At 34.3% G+C, this 18783-nt stretch overlaps 1 long non-coding RNA gene across 2 annotated transcripts in view; it reads left to right on the forward strand.

Moving 5' to 3' along the window:
* LOC147019393 (uncharacterized) overlaps positions 1-18482 on the forward strand; it is a 60052-nt gene extending 41570 nt beyond the window's left edge. For both annotated transcript variants that reach the window (XR_015061397.1, XR_015061398.1), the window contains 2 exons: positions 15756-15874; positions 16504-18482. This is a non-coding gene — a long non-coding RNA (uncharacterized LOC147019393). The remainder of the gene's footprint in view (positions 1-15755; positions 15875-16503) is intronic.
* Positions 18483-18783: the final 301 nt, after the last annotated feature.

The raw sequence follows: 18783 nt of genomic DNA on the forward strand, positions 1-18783 counted from the left end.
ACGTCCCCCTTGACACACATTATATACTGTTATACACCTCGGACTTGGCCCTCGAGTGTCCACAACGGTGTATAGTAGGAGGGAGTGAAGCGCCAACCTATTGCTCCCATTGCACACACACACACACACACACACAAACAAAAGTTAAGCCTTGACTATTCAGTTGAGGATTCTGTGTTTGGGGTTCACAGATGTAAGAACGTCCACCCCTTGACACACATTATATACTGTTATACACCTCGGACTTGTCCCTCTAGTGTCCACAAAGGTGTATTATATGCTTAGTTTTGTCTTTTGTAATTCCTGTGAATAAAATGAACCTAAAATCTCTTCCCCTTCCAAATCATATATTTTATAAGTCCAAGGAACTGTATCTATTACATCAACAATTTTAAAAAGTTCTTTCGTCCATCGTTCAGTAAAACCCTTTTCAAAATGAGATTTCCACCTATATATTCTTACGATATCACCAACTTTGAACTTAGGTTTTCTGACATTAATCTCTTTTTCATATTTTAATTTTGTAAATGTTTCTGATGGCTTCATATTCGTTGACGTGTGAATCGTGTCATTATACTTATCCACAATATCCTGAATAAAAGATAACCATTGTTGTGAACCGAGTTGTGTGAATTTTTTATATAGTCTCTCTTTTAAGGTACGATTAAAACGTTCAACAACAACGGCGATCCTGTCATTAAAGGTACTGTATAATGTAATACTGTTATTTTTTAAAAAATTCATAAATGTCTTGTTATAAAACTCTCTACCCTCATCAGTCCACAATTTCTTAGGTTTTCTCTTACTTTTATTAAATATCTGTTGAAAAGCTAACATAAGAGTATTACCTGTTTTGTTTTTTAAAGGGACAACCCACGCATATCTACTCCTCAAATCAATAACGGTTAAAGCATACTTGTACCCCTTATCATTATTGAGTTCAATCAAATCAGCAGACCAGATATAATCAACTTCCTTGGAATAAACTTTCCTTCTCTGAAACTTTGTGAATATTGGTTTATGTAATTCATCAGCTAATTGCTCTTCAGTCTTAATGGCATCATTAGAGCCTATAAGTTTTTTGAATTTCCAAGTCCAAGTTTCAATTTAGCACTAATCATCTTCTTCACGATGAACCTATCAACTTTTTCTCTCAAGGTTGGATTTTGTATCAGAGACAAATTATATAACATTTCTCTATCGGCTTCATGCTTTTCTTCCAACGTTGTGGTATTCCCATAATCAATATCGTGTCTCATGCACACTTCATCAACTCTATTGATTGGTTTACTCCAGGATTTAGGATTGTCTGCCTCATCTAATCTTTTATCCAAGTTTGTGCCTGGACCACAGAAAGAATACCCTGGAAGATGTAATTCCCCTGGTATTCCAGTAGTTGTAAATTTACTTCCTGATAAAAACTTTTGTATATCTCCTCCGAGTTTGTGTTTGGAGATAAATTGATTTTTTTTTTTGAACCACACACCGAACATATACCTTTTTGTATAACCCTGTTATTTTTACTTTTAATATATGAAATATTTTTAGTATTAGTTTTCTTTTTACATTTGAGACAATAACTCATTTATTTATGAGAAAAATTTCTGCAGAGTGCAAAAACCTTTTTAGTTTCCACCATGCACATTTGAATCTTAATTTTTAAAACATAAAGAATCCTTAGAAATGCCTTCACTCTCTCCTCCATTTATTTAAGAAAAAACTTGAATTAAAATACATGTCTTCTCGATGTCGATAGTCTTGTCGAAAGTATTGTAAATAGACTTTTTAATTCTTTGTATTCCTCCCTGGTGAGATAAGTTAATTTCTTTAATACCTCTATTCTTTTTTGAATCTCACTGGTTTCCATATTTTGATATTTATTCATTCTCTCTCTTTCCTCCCTCTCTCTCTTCTCTCTTTCCTCCTTCTCTCTCTCCTCCTCCTCCTTTTCCTCCTCTTCCCTCTCTTCTTCAACTCCTTCCTCATCCCTTACTATACTTGAATCGTTTACACCCCATAGAATATTATACATATATTCATCAGGATTTCTTGTTATTCCTGTATCCAAAATAATTTTTTTACAACAGGATACCAATAAAATTTCTTTTGAATTTCTAAAAGAGCCTTACCTTTTCTTAACCTTATAATTTTTTCATTATTTAACATTCTAATTAAATCTAAAGTTGTTGGTTTATCAACATCAGCATAATGCCAATCTTTTATTGAAAATACCTCATTCTTATGTTGTAGAACATATTTATTAAAATACCGAATACCCTTTTCTTGAAGGTATGCTTGAACACAGAAATGATAATTTTCTTGAAGCCTTCTTGCTGTCATTTATGTATTAGAAATATATGTTAGAATAATATTATGGCACGAAACACCTCCCCATCTTCCCATAGTTAAATCATTTTGTATTTCCTTACTTATTATATATAATCCTGTTTTTTCTGTTTTCATGAGATAAACAAGGGCAAAACCATTATTATATTTACCCTTATTAAATTCTTTTTATTTGTTGTTTACTAATCGTGGCTCCACAAAACTCATTCTCGATACCAAGTGGATAATATTCTTCCTTACGAGACTGATTTAATTGTTCCAGGTCTTCGAGGTTAATTTTAAATGACCAATTATACCCTAAATCATTCATATCATACCCCCATTGTTCTATTCTCATACAAACGATACGCCCTTCTTTATAAAAATTTATTTTAATTCGAACTGTGAATTCTGTATGACCTGGAGATAATATCAACACTTCTGTATCTTTAGAATACACAGCCGTTTTATTTAAGTATATATATTGTGATAAATCGCTTAATCTCACCAAGTCATTTGCGTCAGTCGGGCTTGGATAATTTTTTAATTTATAAGCATTTTTCATGTTAATATTTTTGTTTATATTATATTTATGTCGTTCAGCCTGTGCCTTTGTGTAATAATTTGATAAATCAATATCCAGTTCTTGAGATACACCAAAGATAGAACCATCTTTACCAACATAAGTCATTTATATTAGATTAAAAATAATATCATAAAATTTTTTATTTTTGTTGAGTTGAAATAACACATATAGACATAATTGACCACAACACTTGGAATTTAATTCTTGGACTTGAAATGTTTGATAAACACCATTCTGTAAGAATTTTATGACTTCAACAGGTGGTGGAAGACCAAAACTATCAAAATAATATTTGTCTTGACGATTAAAAATACAAACCCAATGAGAACCGTTCCCATCATTATCTTCTAAGTTCATAATAATATTCTTTGTATGTTTCGACACATTTGTTAATTCATCTCTCATACAAATAACCACATTATGAATTTTTAATTTCTTACAATATTTAGCAAGTTGTAAATTTGATGTTGTATTCTTTCCAAATTCTTTCAACCACTCATCAATGCTCATTTATTTATTAGAAAGATATAATCCATTACCTCTTTTCGTTAATTTTACACCTGCTTGTGCTATAGAAGAAAGCATATCTCCAACTAACAATCTCGCTTTATCAGGCAGACCTTCAAGTTTTTCAGCAAAATCTACAATTACACCACTTCCACTAATTTGTTTCTCCAACTCTTTGTTATGTCTTTCCAATTCTTTTTGAGCCTGGAGTTGAGCCTTCCTTTCGTTGGCAGTTTTGACCGCTGTTGAAATACCACCCGTCAATGCTCCAACCGCACTTAAACCAGCAAATAAAGGAATTAGAAATGGGAGAAATCCTCCACTCGTCTCTCTTATTGAATATTTTTTCAACATTGGTTTTGTCATTTTAATTTTAAGTGAGCCAGTGTCATTCAAGATTTTAACCTGTTCTCTTGTGAGCAAAACATCAATTCTTACTGCTCCTTTTCTCTGAATTGTATTAACGTTAATCGTACAAGGCTTTTGATTTTGAACACAAGATGATAGTTTATGAAGATTGATTTGATTAACATATACCCCAGTTGGTACTTTGCCACTCATTTATTTAACAAAAAATTATGTGAGACTAATCATCACACCATTATCTGTATTAATCTGCAATTCTGTTTCTTCCAAAAGCAAACAATATGTATCAACTTCTTCACTCTCTCCTCTTTCAATGTATAGGGAAGTATCCACTCGATTAGACTTTATAGTTTCTTTTTGAGCGCTCAGGTCAAACGTATAGATTGTATACAAACTTTTAAATGCTGTCATATCCAAAATAGGTTCTTTATTTCCATTACTTTCACACACCTTTTGGTAAGACTTGTATGCTTCAGCAAAATCTTTTTTTCCCAATTAATTTCCAATCTATCTCGTGGATAAAATGTTCCATCTAGAGAAACGCGAAGTTGTTTCACCTTAGCATTATCACTCAATGCATTATTCTTATCAGTCGCAGTATCACCATCTGGCTTTTTAAAAATGATCCACAGATATCGTGGCTTTCCTTCCAGAACACCCAAATTCCACGTGTAAGTAGTTTGATTGAGTTTAACGTGTTGACATCTTCTTTTGAGGTATGATACACTGAGTGGTTTTTTTGAGTTAAGTCTTCGATTCAACATCTCTTCTGTTTTAAGATTAGGAGTATATTCACTGATATACCAACTCATCTCCTCAATTACAAATTTATTCTGATCACCAAAAGCATTACCAACACCAAAAAGCAATCTATTTTCATTATCATTCCTTTGTAGTTGAAATCTAATTTTAAGACCATACAGAACTTTATCATAATCACAAAATCCAAATATACCTTTAAGAGGAACTGCCACAGTAAAACTATTTTCTGCTTTTGTATCATCATTATACATTCCTTTCCTTTGAATATATCCAGGGTCTGTGTTTGTTCCCGTTGACATATCAGGAATAAAACCTTCGACAGACCCCTTTCCCATTCTATCACTGAATGTATAGAGTGTAAATTTCATCATTTCAGATACAGCAGAGACATAATCAACCGCTTCAACTTCTTGTGTTCCAATATACAATCGCACACTATCAAACATTTTCCAGAAGAAATCATTTACAAGTGTAGCGTTTGTGTTATTCCCAGCCTTAGTGAATTTAAATTTACACAACAAGAAACTTTCGGAGAGATTCAAATAGGTTTGTTGATTATTTATTTCAAAACTTTTTGTACCATTTGTATTCCAGTCTGTTCCAGTTATTGCATTTACCTTGAAGTAATCTTCTTTTTAGTGGAGTTTGAGATAATAATAGTATCATCCAAATCATAGATACTATCAATTGCTTCCATACTTGTATTTATTTAGGAAAAAAGATGTTAAAACTTTTGAAACCCTGATCCAAGTATTTGAATTATTTTCTGTCGTTCTTGGGGGGACAACTGAGTTTTACCTTTCTTAATTTCTTTTATTGCTTGTAATTTATGAGATTCTTTCTGAGCATCTTTTATACTCTTTACAGCACCTGCTACATTTCCCACAGCAGAAGCAGTTGAACCAATTAGGTCTTTATGTTTAAGAATAGTTGAACCAATACCCATGAGAGTATCAATTATCCCATCTCCTCTAAATTGATGTCCAACACCCCTTTGTCTCTTAGGTTTATAGTATCCTCTACCAAGATACATACCTTCACCCTTGTAGTACGGGGAAAGGAACATCCCATCCCCTGTAATTATTTTATATTTTCCCAACTCGTGCTTCCTCACAATAACCATCGTATTTATTTATTGAAAAACTTCACGTAGGTGAATTCTGATGGATATAACTTCTCCATTAAAAGAAATCACACGATTATCTTGGTCGGTTATCCTAAAATTTACTCTGTGTATGGTTTTTCCTGACACAGGTAGATAAACCAAATTTTTAGGCTCCATATTGAATTTATAACCAATTGGGGTTGAGTATGCGCTGAATGAAAATATTGTATTTGTTTTTAATCCATCATTATAAGCACCATCAATCAAATCACAGTGAATTAACACCGAATTTATTCCTGAGGATATTTGAATGACATTATCACTGTAAAACGTCCCATTAGTTTCAATCTTTTTTGAGGAGAAACCTAATAACTCTCTAAATGAATTATCAATTGTGAAATCAACCTTGTAGTTATTTTTAACTTTAATCGTTGATTTTGAAGTATGTTTTTGAATGTTTATAACAATATTTTTTGGTTCATCACCCTGTTCTTTCATAAGACGAGCAATTTCGGAAGATATTTGAGAAATCTCGTATGCTCCGGGTGAGACTGTTATCGTTTTGTATCCACTTCCCGGATTATAACTAAACTTGTCATTTTTCTCGGTTATATTAAATAAGGTATTATAAGTCTCCATGGACAATAAAGATGCCTCATATTCTTTTGTTGTGTCAAGTTGTAGTGGGTATGGGAATGAAGATGTGTGGTCGCTTGTTGTGAAATTAAAACTCAGGATTGTGCTTCTCATCTTATTTAATATGAGTTAAAATGTCTTTATATTGAGATTTATTAATTATTTTCATGTTCATCAACTGGTCTAAAATGGCTGATGCTTCATTAAAACAATTGTTATTTCCAGCCTTCTTACTGCCGAACAACAATAACAGTCTATTAACTAATTGCGATGGGTCATTTGGAAGAAAACTAATACCTGAACCAAGGATACTTAAAGCCTGAATAATGTGTTTCTCCTTCTCATTCTTCCTACTTTTACCAGAAAGAATAACCTTATAATTTAGAGTGTTCAGCAAATCAATATATACTCTATCATCATTATTTTCCATATCCAATGGTTTATCAATATACTTTGATTCATCCCTCACAGTTGAACCTTGTCTTCCATCTTTTGTGAGAAGAAACATTAATCTCGGAGTTAGTTTAACAGGGGGTTGAGCAGAACTTAAGAACCTTAATTCATCATTAAATATCAATACCTTTTCTTGAACAAGATGAAATATTGCTGGTTGTTCTGTTGGAATGAGTCCTGCTTTGGTTTTTGAATCTGCTGAATATTCATTGTTTTGAACAGCATTCACAATATAATCAGCGGGTTGATTAATCTCTTCCAGTTGTTGAAATAAACCTTCATCATCATATTCTAATTCTCCTAAATGCTCTAATTCTTCCTCCGTCATTTGACTGAAATCTTTTAACATTTGAAGCTTTCTAGGAGTATATTCTACTGTGGGAACTGTGGAAACATCTTTCATTTTTTCTTGGGAAGTTTTTAAAAGTGGTTTAAAAAATTTCTCTTGTTTTTTTTCAAATGCTTCTTCGCCCGTTAGTTTCTGTCTGCGTTTCTTCTTTATGTCTTCCTGTTGTTTTACAACTTTTGAAACCAACTCTTGATGTTCCTTAAATCTTCTTGCTCTTTCTTTTGTATCCATTTATTTATTGTAAAATATCATTTAATGAATTGTAAAGATCAACAGGGAAATTTTCCTTTTCTTCATCATTCAAGTAGATGTGTTCAAATAAATCCTTTTCTTTAAATATTTCATCAAATTCTTTATTAACATTAATGCGAGTTGTAATTTCTTCTTCACTAATCCTTGCATCTCTGCTTTTCATACGTTTGTGTTGAGTTTCTTCATCAACATCAAAACCGAATGATAAAATCTTCACTCCGCTCAGATATTTAATAATTTGTCTCGTTCCTTCTGGATTAGTTTCTAATATCCCAACACCACCAGATTTTAGTTTCTTTAACTCACTCTTACAATGTGAATATTTTGTTATACCAAGAGAAACCTCCTCAAATATTTGTCCTTCATTCCTCAATCGCATATGTTCCTCCACTGAAATATAGTGATAATCTTCACCTTTTACTTCTCCAGGTCTTATTGCTCTAGTTGTTGTTGATACAATGCGTATCACGGGGTGTTTTTAAGTAAATTTACAATATTCTCATTTGTACTACACAAGAACCTTGATTTATGAAAGTTTTTTCCAGAAGCAGATTTACCCACAAGATTTATAATAATAGTTGTCATTTATATATGTAGTTGTTTATAAAACAAAAAATATATCCCTTAATATCTCATCTTGTTTCACAACAATATATTTATATTTTTCAGTCGTGTGCTTCATATAATCCTCAAATTTCTTTTTACTACATAATGTAGAACAATTATCTCTCCAAAAATTATTGATATCTATTGAATTTAACTTGAATAAAATAAAAGTATTAGCATTGTTTCTGATGGAACGACGAGGAAGTTGAAAGTACGATTGACTAAGATAAATACAATTACAAGAAGAATGTCTCCCTCTTGTGTAGTAGCTGTCCATTACCGTTTGGTTTCTCTCATTAACACAATCATCAAAGATAACGAGGTTCTTTTTTGATTTATCCAAATCTTGGGGAGACGGTATATCATCCGTATTATCACTAAGAATACAAGTTATAAGATTTGATTTCTTTTTACATCTCTGTGTATCACAAAATAGTTGAATTATATCTTCAATGTTATAATCATTTAGGTTTTTTTGACGTTTAAATAAACCTATTATATCTTCTTTTGAAGACCAGCATTAAAACCTTGTGAGAGTAGTTGATACTCTGGTTGAAAACTCGACTTTGTGAAAATTATTAAATTATCATAATCTAAAAAGTTGGGAGTGAGGAGCATTTTTAAAAGTAAGCAGGTTTTTCCACATCCACTTGAACCAACTATGAGACATCTTAATGAATTTGGGAGATTTTTATGGTTGTTAAATTTTATCTTATTTTCCCAAATAGGTAAAAAATCATTCATTTATATATTTGAAAAACAGGTTATTTAATTTATTATTAGCTTTTTTAGAAACTCTATATTTTATCCTAAGTTCAGGTTTAATTTCAAGATAATCCATTATTTTATTTATACAATATCTTGTGTTGATATTTCCCTGAAAATTACATCCATGAATAATATACAACAACAATCCTTTGAACATTTCTCTTATACGTTCAGTTTCTTCCCTTGTAAGGAAAGGTGTGTTATCATCCTCATACTTTACATTCATTTCTCTAATCAATCTTGTAAAGTAATTCATTTTTGGTGTAAATCTAAAAGAATTATTTTCCTTTTTATATTTTTTATTATCATTAATTAGAAGATAATCACAGAATATACATTGTTTATAGGCTTTTGACTCTGTGTTTAATCCCTGTCTTTCACACGCAGGACAATTCTCAAATTTGTCATATGGAGAATCAGGAAAGTCAAGCATATTTATAAAGTAAAACTTTACTTAAACTGAAATTCATCTATACTTTCAGTTGTATATTACCATCGATATCGATATACTTTTTTCATTATCAGATTCAACGACAACATTTTTTATATTAAAGGTAATTTTAAAATTATCGTTAACTACTATTGAACGAAATGTCATTTCACCTGATATATTAACATCTTTCATTTCATCAAGATTTACATCTTTAGGGTTGTTGAAAAAAATACAAATTTCTCCTTGCATATTACAGATGGTCTTATCTTTTCTTTCTAAAGCTTCATCCATAAGGTTTTTGTTCTTTGATACTTTTTCTTGTTTCATTGCTTTTTCTAGTTTTGAATATATTACTAGAAGGAGAGGAGAAACTTTTGTTAGAGATACTTTAATTGATGTTCTACCAGGTATACTAAAAGCCCTTCCACTGAAGGAAATTGAAGAACTCATATTATTTACCATAATAGTTTTTATCCAATAGTTGTTATATTTATCTTTGTTCAATTTTACATCCTTGACATATTTCTCAGTATCTTTAACAGATGAAGAGATTGATTGAAACTTGTCTTTTGTGTCTTGAAACATTGTATTTATTAAGTGAAAAAGTTGGAGGATAAAATGTTTTTAAGCACAGATTCACCTATAAATTAAACGAAATTTTCATCAAGAAAATTTTAGTTTAAGCAAAGTTTTATTCTATAAATATGGTGAATACAACGTACTGCGATGTTTGTAATCACGAATATAAACATTATAGAAAACACCTCCGAACCAACAAACACACATTTAATCTATTTCATCAAATATCTCCTCTTGAGTTGGAAAGAAAACATTGTGATATCTGTTCAAAGGATGTTTTGAAGAGTAGTTATAATCAACATCTTCAATCACAAAAACACAAGAAAAATGAGTTTAAAGTAAAGGGAGACTATTATATTAAAAACACTGATGAGGCATTTAAAGGGCATATAAAAATAAGGATTTTTCAATTTGGAGAACCCGGTCCATCATCAATAGCTGAATCAATTGAAATAGTGAAACCCGATGTTGAAAAATTTATTAAAAAGACATTAAAAGAAATAAAAACTTTAAAGTTTTATATGGGAGTGAAAATGAATATGAAAAAGACAAGATGAAGAACAAACTCCTTATATGAGAACAGATCTTCATTTTATAACATCATTTCAAGATTTTTTGAATAGTGGGGTTTATGAAGAACTATCAAGACAAGAGGAGGATGTTGATAATACAGTGGTAGGAAGTGGATTCAATATTAAAAAATCATCTTTTTAGATATACACATTCTAAAATCAAACCCTCTTAAAGCTTCTTCTTATATTGAATTACCAAAAGAAATAAAACTAAAGAAGGCAGTTGTTAATATTAAGAACAATGATAATAAATGTTTTCTCTGGTCTGTTCTTGCTCACTTACATCCACCAAAATGTAATTCAGAAAGAGTAAAACAATATATGAAATATGAGAATACCTTGGACATTAAAGATTTTAAATTCCCAATGCCATTAACAGATATTCCTAAATTTGAGAAAAAGAATAATCTTTCTATTAATGTATATGGATTAACGGATACAAACAAAGTTCAAATATTAAAAATTTCAAACAACTATAAAAATGAAGAAACACACATTGACCTTTTATATTTTAGTGTTGGAAAGAATTCACATTACACATACATCAATAATTTATCAAGATTAATCTCTTCTCAGGTATTCAGAACAGCAAACAAAATATATCCTTGTAAGCGATGTCTTAATTCATTTCATACAAAAGAACGATTAGAACAACATTCAAAATATTGTAGTAATCATAAATCAGCTGTAATTACAATGCCTAAACCTGGTGAAAAGATTTATTTTGAAGATTATAATAAATCTATCATGCACCCATTTGTGATATACGCTGATTTTGAATGTATCCTTAAAAAGATAAATACTGCTTCTCCTAATCCAAAAGAACCATATACAAATAAATATCAAAAACATATTCCTTGTGGTTTTTGTTATTATATCAAATCATCTGTTGGAGAAAAGTATAACAAACTTGAACATTATCGTGGAAAAAATGCTTCACAAGAGTTTGTAAAACGATTAGAAAAGGATTGTATAAGACTCACTAAATTAATGAAAGAAACAAATGAACCGATGAAATTAACCAAAGAAGAAAAATTAGAATTTAGAATGAACAATATCTGTCATATTTGTGAGGGGGAAAATAAGGAGTTTAAAGTTAGAGACCATTGTCATCTTACTGGTAAATATAGAGGTCCCGCTCATTCCTGTTGTAATCTTAATTATAAATTACCTTCTTTTATTCCAGTCTTTCTTCACAACAGCGCCAACTATGATACACATCTATTTATAAATGAACTTTCAAAAACACCAGGGAATATTTCTGCTATAACAAACACAAGTCAAAAGTATATTTCATTTTCAAAAATGATATTCACAAAACCTATAACTCGTATTAGGTTTTTAGATTCTTACAAGTTTATGGGAACACCACTAGCCTACCTCGCATCAAATCTAAGCTCCACAGACTCTTTTCCAAATCTTAATTCATTCTTTCCAAAAGAGGAAATTCTCACTAAAGAGGAAATTCAGATTAAAGATGAAATTCTGATTAAAGAAGGAATTCTTACGAGAGAGGAAATTCAAACAAGGAATGAAATTCAAAGTAAAGAGAAAATTCTTACAAGTAAGGGAATTTATCCTTATGATTATATGGATTCATTTATGAGATTTAAAGAAACACAACTTCCTTCAAAAGAAAGTTTCTATAATAACCTTTATGAAGAAGAGATAAGTGATAAGGAATATAAACACGCACAAGAAATATGGAAAATATTTAAGATAAAGAACCTTGGAGAATATCACGATTTATATCTAAAAACAGATGTTTTATTGTTAGCTGATGTGTTTGAAGCTTTTAGATCACTCTGTCATAATAAAAATTGTTATGGATTAGATCCTGCCCACTATTTCACAGCTCCTGGTTTAGCTTGGAGTGCAATGTTGAAAATGACAAAACAAGATATAGATTTAATCAGTGATGTGGATATGCTTTTGATGATTGAGAAGTCCAAGAGAGGTGGAATATCACAAGTATGTTCAAAAAGATATGCTAAAGCAAATAATAAATATCTCCCAAATTATGATAGTGAAAAAGATAGTAATTATTTGATGTATTTTGATGCTAATAATTTGTATGGATGGGCAATGTCTCAATCTCTACCTTATGGTAAATTAGAGTGGGTGGAAGAAAAGAATTATGAAAAGGCTTTGATGAATATTGTTATTTCTTCTCAAGAGGAATTGAATGACGAAGAAGAAGGTTATTATTTTGAAGTTGATTTGAGGTACCCGAGTGATCTTCATAATAAGCATAAAGATCTTCCTTTTGCATGTGAGAAAGAAACTCCAAAGAAAGAATGGTTAAGTGATTATCATAAAAGTTTTAATATTAAAGGTAAATCAACAGAAAAGTTATTAACAACATTCTATGATAAAGAGGGATATGTTTTGCATCAGAGAAGCTTAAAACAGTTTTTGAGAGAAGGATTGAGAGTAGCTAAAATTCATAGAGTTTTAAAATTTAAACAAAGTCCTTGGGTGAAAAAGTATATTCAATTCAATACAGATATGAGAGCAAATACAAAAGTAAAATTTGAAGGGGACTTTTATAAATTAATGAATAATGCTGTATTTGGAAAGACTATGGAAAATGTTAGAAACAGGCAAAACATTAGATTCGCAACATCTTGGAAAGAAGCTTCGAGATTGATAAATAAACCAAGTTTTGAGAGAGAAGAGGTTTTTTCAGAGAACTTTTCTGCAATTCATATGAAAAAGGAAAGTATTGTAATGGATAAACCAATTTATATTGGAACAGCAGTTCTTGATTTATCAAAGATATTGATGTATGATTATTTGTATAATGACTTAAAGAAAGAGTATGGTGAAAATGTTTCATTGTTGTATATGGATACTGATAGTTTTATCCTAGATATAAAAACTGATGATGTTTATGAAGATATGAAGAAAAATATTGGAGTATATGATACAAGTAATTTCAGCAAGAAGAGTGAGTTATTTTCCAAAAAGAATGAAAAGGTTATTGGTAAGTTTAAGGATGAGTTGGGTGGAAAAGTAATGAGTGAGTTTATTGGATTGAGAGCAAAGGCATATGCTTATAAGTATGGTGAACAGATTGATAAGAGGTTAAAGGGAATAAAGAAATATGTAATAAAGAAATCAATAACTTTTAGAAATTATTATAATTGTTTGATGAATAAGAAAGAAGAATATAGGAAAATGAATACAATAAGAAGTTATAAACATAACATATATAGTGAAGAAGTAAATAAAAAGGCATTAGGAGCCTTTGATGATAAGAGATTTATTTTAGATAATGGAATAGATTGTGTTCCATATGGATATTGTATGATAGAGTGTATAAAATAGATTATGTTTTAACGATGGGAAGATGGGTTAGGGTTTTTAAGGGCTACCGCCGCGTTTTTTCACAATATATAAATGGTTAAACCAAGTATTAATCAAACTAAAGAGTGGAGAAAATCTCAGTCTTGGTATATAAATGGAAAACATAATGAATGTGAAAAATATCAAATAAGTCTTATTGAAAAAATAACTAAAACAAAGGTAAATAAAACAAATAAGCGAATTAATTTAAAAACTAGTAAGTTAGAGGATGTAAAGAAAAAATGAATATCCTTGAATGGACTGAAAACTTTGATGGTTATCAATTGAACAATGAAAAAACAATTTACTATAATCTCAAAATGATATGTGGCTCAGGAGGTGGTCAAACAAGAGCATTAAGAGAAGTTTATCATTTCGTAATGGCACAAAAGGGGTATCTTAAAAAATATAAAGATTCAAATGTTTTGTTTGTCAATATTTTAGATGGGGATTATTGTGCAAAGAAAATTAAACTATTGAAGGAATTTGAGAATGAACAAATCTTTATAGGTTCAATGAGTGAGCTGTTCAACCCCCAGGTGTTCAATTCAATGAGGTTCAACCTCCAAGTTAAAAGGGGAGACAAATAAATATACCTTGGGATAAAAAGGGGATTTATTTTTAGGGAAAAAAAATATAAATCGCTGAAAATCCCCCATTCATTTACATGGGGAAAAGTGAGCCAGAATCAGTATTCTTACCCTACTCACACCTCATAACCATCCCTATCAGTTCCAGTCGATGCATTGAAATCCCCCAAGACTAGAAGTGTATCTCGTCTGGGGCACTGATCAACCACAGACTCGAGTGTGGCGTAGAATGTGTCCTTCACGGTAACATCACTCGCCTCAGTCGGAGCATAAATAGAGACCAGGGAAATGACACCTAAGGAGTGACGAATCCTTAATCTCATAATACGCTCGTTGACCGGTGTTACCTCAATTATCATTGGGGTCAGCTTATTGGACACAGCTACAGCAACTCCTTGGGTATGGTAACCATCAGAGCGACCAGACCAATAGTAGGTGTAACCACCCACCATTATCTCGCCGCAATCCGGTCTCCGAACCTCAGAGAGAGCTGCAATCCCGATGTCCAAACGCTTGAGCTCAGATGATAACAGAGACAGGTGATCATCCTCTCTTAGGGATAGGACATTCCAGGCACCCACCCGAAGGGACCGCCTCAGGTTAACCCAAGGAGACCGCCGTCTGGTGGACGACACCTCAGCACCACTCCGACACACTCTCCCGCAATCTGACCCAGGGATGTTACCCCGTGGTTTCCCTCCTATCAAAGATTGGGGGTCCCGAAGGCTTTGCCCCAATCCCATCATCCGGTGAGCTGCCCTGCGAAGGGAAGCTGCACAGGAGGTACTCCCACGGAGTGGGTTTTCAGATTTTTTTGCGTTTTTGCGTTTTGCGGAATGAAGCGTTTTACGGTGGCTGGAGTGCAAATCCTGCCACCAACCTCCTAATAAGAAGTAACCCAACTGCAGGAGGACGTCCGCAGACACAGTTGGGCACTAGATATGGATGGCCGTTGGCTCACAAGGAGCTCCTCCGCCCTTTGACAGGTTTTGTTTTTATCCTGCTGGGTGTCCATATCCAAACACCCTCCTCACCAGAAAACCTGGTGGGGGAGACGGTTTAGTCGCCGACAACCCGACCATGGAACAGGTTAGTACAGGTTTACATGGTACCTGTAGCAGGTCACAGATCGAACCTGACCTGACCTTACTGCACTGCATTCAGAAAAATACTATTTAGGGTCTATTCAAAAATTACGTACTGTGTGGGGGTAGGGGGAGCAAATGTCTCAGTGTTAGTGAGTGCTATGGGGGAGGGGTGAATCCAGTGCTGTTACATAACACTAATTCAATCAACAAAACTGGCATCACTTCCCTGAGAAGACGTTATGTTTTGTATATTCACGTCCTTTAAATAAATTGTCGGATTTTATTATAACTTGTTTTTATATCACCAAGGTATGTACAAAATATCATGTTATAAAATACTAATAATGAAATGTAAATTGCAAAAGTACAAAATTAATATAATGTTGTTGGTGCAGTTTTGACGACTATCCCATCATTGCTTTTTCCACAGACACTTAATCTCATTTGCAAATGAAAACAATTGAACATATTTACAAACGATTGCATCACTCCACGTGATTGGTCCGATGGCATCATTACAGCGATTCCGAATGCTGCTTCGTCTTGACGGTACACTGTATACCTTTACTTTTTCAAATATAGTTCGTGGTAACTAAAAAATAAAACAACGGAATAATAGCATCCCGAGATTAAGGTATGAAATAGGGGGGGGGGGTGTGTCTTCATCTTGCATTCCATCATATTTTAGGGGGTGTCGGTTGAAACGTTACAGGAGTTTGGGGGGTGTCAGATTTGGGCAAAAATGTGTTATGTAATTTTTGAATGGCCCCTTACAAAACCCCAAGGATCGCCCAATAGGCAAGTCAAATTTGGCGGTCGATCGTGCATGGAAGGCAGAAAGGCGGAAAAACGTTTCTAATAATTTATATTGATTTATGTACAATGTATTCGGGGAAAATGAGTAGACAGGACAATATAAATAAATCCGGCACAAACCAAGCAGTCAACAGACACACGTTGGGATGAAGAAAAGAAACACAATCATACTGTATATACGATTGAATGGGCGGCCATTTTTTCCACCATATTATCCCTCTATATGGAGTACTACCATACTCCATGATGGGAACTAAACCTGTTTTAGCACCAAAATACCAGTTTCACGCAGTGAAGGGGAACACAGGTGAGAACTTGAGGCAGGCATAAGGTGATCTCTGCGTCTGCTATGTCCCGTGCAGGCTGGTGTGGGACAAGGCGAAGTGTGTGTGGCTTGGGGCTGGAAGGCGAAGAGGAATGACGGGCGATGAGGAGCTGTCCATTATGTTGAAGTCATCCTTCTCTGTCTCTGCCTCACTGCCCGAGACAGAGCCATTGTTCCTCTGATGTTCAAATACTCAACTGCTGTTCACACGTGAAGACACAGCCCTTTCCTCCTTTGGGACCACCTTCATATGCGGCGGGTCCCATTATAGGCTGCCCGCATTCAGTGGGTGGCGTCATCTTCTGGGACGTTCTGCCTTGTGAGGTGATCCTTCACAAATGCATTCCGCCCTCAGCCAGGGCTCCGTAGCTTACTTTATCACCATGGCTTGTGGTTTGCCAGCCAAACAGTCCATGTTGCTTCCTATAAAGTGGCAGGTGCCACAAGTCCTCCACTTGGTCTCACCTGTCACAGGAGGTTTTACGCAATACAACAGTTACCCTATTCTGAGTTAAGGTTTATAATCGCCACCTCATTGGTGCGCGTTTAACGATACCTCTAACCTCTGACAGTTTTCCTGATACAGGCATACATCTAAGCTACTCGATTCATATAGTCAATACTATGCTTAACACAATCTATCTATGGACCTCCCCCCCAATCCCATGTCACATTATGATTGCGTGGATGGACATAGTGGGTAATGGGAGTAAGATTGAATAGATATTTCATAAACAAATGTATGGCGTACGTGTTTTGTTTCTGTGTGAAGTTATAGGACAAGTGTCGAAGAGTGTTTTAATTGCAGAATCAAACATGCCCCGATATTATGTATGTGTCTGCCCATACCATTCCCACATGTTTATTCTGTAAATAGTTCCCCTTTCGAATCTTGTCTATATGTGCTTTTAACCTTCTCGCCTTCTCGAGCATGGACCGGTACAGGCGAATGGCCTGAGGGGTGCATGAAGGGACCCAACAAATGTTGCCTTACCCACTGATGAGGGGTGAGAGAACCCTCTTTAAGCCATGTCTGCTCGCTAACATTTTTTTTGTATACCTTGTCGAGGCTCGTATGAGAGCTAACACACAACGCACAACAAGGGGGGGCATTAGACGAGAGTGGCGGGAGTGGGAAGGACAAAACAGTGGTTAACAGACATTAGGAGATCTGTGGACGGAGAGGGATGGGGCAGAGGACACGGGGTATACAAGATGGACATTACAGGGACTTTCAGGAAGGAGAGCAGGGAATTTGAAGGAGGTGTGTTTGGGGTGGATTAACGGGGATAGAAAAGATCGAGGTTTTTGGATGGTGAAGATAAGAGGGGGTGGTGAACAGCTGTTTTGAAGGCCTGGAGGGAAGAATGGGATTTAATAGAGTGAGGGAGTTTATTCCAAAGGTGGGGAAAAAGAGGAATGAAAGAGTGAAGGTGAGCAGTGATTCATGATTTTGGTAGTTTTACCAGAAGGGGGTTGTTGGCGGACCTTGAGCGCCCTGCGGAAATGTCGTGCCCTGCGGACATTTATGAAAGGCAAAGCGCAGCACAGATCGCCCTTCTTCTTCTGCCCTTCTGTCTCTTCTTCTCGTGTTTCTGCTTCAGGCTTTGTGAGATGATTTAGGGCTGCTCGCTCAGGAGGGTTGTGGTTAACAGCTCTGAAGCATCAGCGCTGCAAGGGGGAAACTGGACCAGAATGAGGAGAAGTTCCATGCTCCCAAAACAGTACCAGAGAAGATGAAGTATGACCCAGCAAAAAGCTCAATGGGAGCCTGGACCAGGATGTGGTGCATCTTGCCTGCATAAAGCTCACCACTCCCACTGTAACTACAACCACCACACACACAAACATAGAGTCTGAACAGATTTCTTTCAGTCTCATCATCCTCTATCTGTCTCCCATTTGTGAGTGTGTGGGCTGCATGGTATCACGTAAGTTGATGGGATTATTTGTGGGCCCTGTGGTTATATTAAGGAACGGAATTTTCCTTCATTGTAATATTGTTTCTTTGTCCCCCCCCCCCTACCCTTCTCTTTTTAATAAACCCTGTTTTATAACAGTGAAGTGTTTGTTTGGAGAGCAGTGTGGAATTGGGGATGGTATACCGACCGCAGTACAAGTACAGCTGTGACTGTTGGGAATTGGTACAAAAACCCATCATGAGGAGGGGACAAACATGGTGGTTCGTTGAGGGTCTCGCTCGGCTCCGAATGCTTTTGAACCGACGAATGCATCGTAGGTAGTCAGCTCGTTGGAGTTACTGTTATGAAACCAAAGTGAGGTTACTTTGAGCTTTTCTGGCGGATGTCGTACAGTC

The sequence above is a fragment of the Eptatretus burgeri genome, chromosome 9, assembly GCF_056783735.1.
Source record: "Eptatretus burgeri isolate ZD-2024b chromosome 9, Ebu_testis_v1, whole genome shotgun sequence".
Classification (NCBI taxonomy): Eukaryota; Metazoa; Chordata; class Myxini; order Myxiniformes; family Myxinidae; genus Eptatretus; species Eptatretus burgeri.